This window comes from Orycteropus afer, unplaced genomic scaffold, assembly GCF_000298275.1.
Source record: "Orycteropus afer afer isolate SDZICR_OR568_19922 unplaced genomic scaffold, OryAfe1.0 scaffold00101, whole genome shotgun sequence".
NCBI classification, from domain to species: domain Eukaryota; kingdom Metazoa; phylum Chordata; class Mammalia; order Tubulidentata; family Orycteropodidae; genus Orycteropus; species Orycteropus afer.
In genome coordinates, this window is record NW_006921688.1 from 4,975,509 (window position 1) to 4,979,472 (window position 3,964).

Here is a 3,964-nt window from a genome sequence, read left to right on the forward strand (position 1 = left end):
CTTCAGTGTGAATGGCCCATATGCCGTTGCGGGAGGGAGTTGGGTAGTAAGGAAGAGAGGTCAGAAATGAGATGGGAAAATGAGGATGGTGGAGAATCTCTATGGCAGACACTGACTCCCAAGAAGGAAACTCTCTAAGGAAGGAGGTCTGTGAATCAACCTTTCTCTCATATATATATGCACACACTTTTCAAGACAGCTGACATGTTTCTCACCCTTCTCTGTTACCTGTTAGCTCCAGAATATTCTCCCAGTGCACCTAGAATTCACGAGGCCAGTAATTACAGTCTCCCTGTGACATCATCCTGAAAATTCTCCTAATTCTCTGTCCTTCTGCCACTTCTCCTTGATGCTCGTGGCTCCAGGATGACCCACTGTCCAGTTGGTGTTCATTGTGTCAATCAGGAGGAATAGCTGTCCGTTGATGCTGAACCACCAGGATGCCCCAGTGCAGTGTTGCACTTCTCGCTGACAAACCAGCTTGACCTGCAAGGTGGGAGGACCTGCTTGCAGTTCACAAAGAGATCACCTTCTACTCTTGCCAGACCTCTCACTCCCCATTGGTCCTGTTTCTTTCCATGCATTTAGGGACCTAAACTCGATTTTCTAGATCTTGCCATTTTTGGCCATGTAGGTTGAGTACATGTTCCTTTCCTTGACACAGACACATCCAAAGGCTCTCCCATGCACAGTTTCCCTTCACCTTTCCTTCTCCTGCTGTCTTCAGGCCGTGGGCTCATCCACACTTACCCATAACTGTGAAGTTTTCCAGCTTAATTAGGCAGGAGAATCCTGAGCTCTTGTCCCAACTCTTCCAGCTTTTTGGTCTGTTCTTCCCATGTTTTTGTGGTGTTTACCTTCTCATCCATGGGACCCAAGGGCTTAGCCTTTTTGTTGTCACTGTCATAGTGAAGGAAAGGATTTCCATCTATTGAACCCTGGATTTCACACCAGGGCTGTGCAGGTTGGGTCCAAGTCATCGCCGTGAAGTCATAATAAAGAGAGTGATAATCTGTGAACAGAAAGTTCAGGTGGTCAAGGTGGGAAGACTTCCCCTTAGTGCCTAACTCTCTGTGACCCCAGGAGAACCCCTCTGAAGGGCTGGGGGGAGGGAGGAGTCTTCATTCCATACCTTCTCAAATCTTCCACCCGTTCTCTCTTTGAACTAGCTGGAGTTCAGTAAAATACTCTAATGCTCCTTTGTTCCTCTCAGATGTACATACCGTTACCAGGAGAATTCACCTTACAAATATTTCTCACGATAACTGCTGAGTTCAGAGGCACAAAAAATATAAGCCAGTGTTGTCCTCCTCTAGGGGCTTACATGCTAGCTGCACAGACAGAATTTTCAACAGAAGGGAAAAAGAGAGTATCACAGGGCACATGTCAAATTCATAATGGGCACGGGGTATTCAGGGAAGGCTTCCTAGAGTAGGAGGTGGTACTTGGCAGTAAAGGGAGAGATGCTATATGTAACATTGTGTCTTTTTCAGAGAAAACTCTGAAATTATCCTTCTTCCCTTCTAAACTCTGGTTATTGGTTTCATACCTAGCCTCTTCCAGGGATAAAGAAAGGGATTCTTATAAGGCCTCTTCTTGTTTTCCTCTTTGTTGGCAGCATCCAAAGCATCATAGTCAGGAGCACGTTGAACAGACACCTTCTTCTCTCCATCGGGCCTCTTCAAGGTGTTGCCCTTAGCCACATCAATGTCGTAGAGCTTCTTTACAGCATTTGATCTGGTCCTTGTTGGCCTTGACATCCAACAATGAACAATGAACAAGTGTGTTGTTGTCTGTCTTCATGGCAGACTCAGTAGTCAGCAGGAACTTGACGATGGCATAGTGGTCAAGCTTTTTTCTCCTGGGGGTGCTCTTCCAAGGATATTTGGGCTGCCTTCAGAGCCTCAGTGTCTTAGGCCGCCGGAAAGTGGGTGACGTGTGCATCTTCTTCCATTTTTTTTTTTTTTTTTTTTGTGGCTCTGCACGCCTTTCAGCACTGCCTTCTTGGCTTTCAACGCCTTTGCTTTGGCTTCAGTTTTGGGAGGAGTAAGGGCTTCCTTCTTCGCTTTTGGCACCATCTTTGTAAAAAGGTGAATCTATTCTTTTTTATCAATCCTTCAGTATATGGTAAATTCTCACATAAATGAGGATTCTGAATTCTGAACAGAGCAAGGAAAGCCCGTGTATGGTGGGTGCATGGGCCCAACTGGGAGCATTAAAGGGGAACTGCCCAATGTCACATTCATTTAGTACAATGCAGTGTTGAAGAGGGTCTGTGTAGCTTGTCTGCCTAGCCTGCCATCTTACTGGAAGCCCTTACATCCAATACGGCGTTGATCATAATACTTAGAATATGGAAAGCATGAGGGAAATGTGGGTCTCAGCAATGGGGATGGTGTATCAGCACCTTTTATTCTTGTAATCAAAATCTGATTGCTTTAAGGGTACACCCTGAGCCCTTTGTACATTCTTTACCTCTGGCCTTACACCTCTCCCTGTTGGTCAGTGTTCACATTACAAAGAAAAAGAGACAATTGGGTGTTGTGTGCTTCCTGGTGAAATGCAGTAGGGTATTTACAACACTAACGGGAGCTCTGGTAGCATAGTGGCTAAGACACTTGCCAGCTAACCAGACAGCTGGCGGTTCAAACCCACCAGCCACTCCTCGGAAGGAAGGTTGGGCAATCCTACTTCCATAGTGATACTGCCTCGGAAACCCAAGGAGGGGTCGCTATGAGTCGGGGCCGACTTGACGGCACATAACAACAACAACAACAACAACAACTGTGAAGTATTGTCCAGTACATGGAACTGGAATCTAACTAAGCCTCTAGATTTAACAACTGGCTTAAGGCAAAGAGGAATCAGAAACACAATATGAGCCAGAGGTACCGGATGCATCCAAAACCAAAATGTGAACGTCCTACAGGACTAGAAACATGTTTTCTTCAATAAAACAATCACCAGGAGAGAGACACAGGGAGAGGGAACACGTAAATTAAAAGAGACTTAATACAGAGAACAACAAAACAGATGGGGAGCCTGTGCGTGGATTCTGAGTTAAACATTTAAAAAACAAACAAACAAACAAAACAGAGCCCCCCCCCCAAAAAAAAACAAACTATGAACACTGACTATATTTAATAATATTGAGAAATAACATTGCTTTTTCTCTGGGTGATAATGGTATTTGTGTATGTTAAAAAATTCCCTTATTTTGTATTGATACAAGTTAAAAAATATTTATAGGTGAAATTAAATGAAGTGTAATACACCCATATACAAAGCGACAAAAAATAAAATCAAGAGAGTGAAACCAAATGGGTGGTCTGTGTGAAACAAGGCCGATGATGGGTGCAGAGGGGAGGGACTAGTCTGAACACTCAGCACACAGTACAAAGATGCACATCGATTTGGGGACCAGTGAGCAGTCCAGTGTAACGAACCATAGGTCACTGGAAAAGCAATCTTCCTACAGTGAGGCAGAGGTGAAACGGGAAGGGAGGATGGCCAGGAAACCCTTGGGGTGTCAAGGAGTCTTCCACAGCAAATCCATCATCCCCCAGGAAATCAGTGACCATTCATGTATACACTGTCTGCCTGTCCATCTCTCTCTCTCCCCGCCACTCCCTCCTCCAAAGGGCTGGGTCACATCTGGACAGTTCTCATGTCCTTCTCACCCTGCCCAGTGACCTGTCACTTCAGAGGTTTTCTCCCAGTGCAGCGAGGAGTCCCTAAGTCAGTAAATGCAGTCTCACTTTGTGATCTTTCTGAAACCCTCAGGTAACTCCTCATTCTTCTACATCTCCTTGGCTCTAGGAGGAACAGCATCCAGCTGGTCTTTACTGTGTTGATAATGAGAGAAATCTGCCTCACAAGGCTGACCCTCTAGGCTTTTTTATGACACTCCTTTACCTATAGCTGTGGTCTCCAAACTTTGTGCCAAGGTCCCCTGGAGACCCAC

The 3,964-nt window shown here is 45.4% G+C and overlaps 1 pseudogene; it reads right to left on the minus strand.

Moving 5' to 3' along the window:
* Positions 1-211: 211 nt before the first annotated feature.
* LOC103199017 overlaps positions 212-3,964 on the minus strand; it is a 10,291-nt pseudogene continuing 6,538 nt past the window's right edge.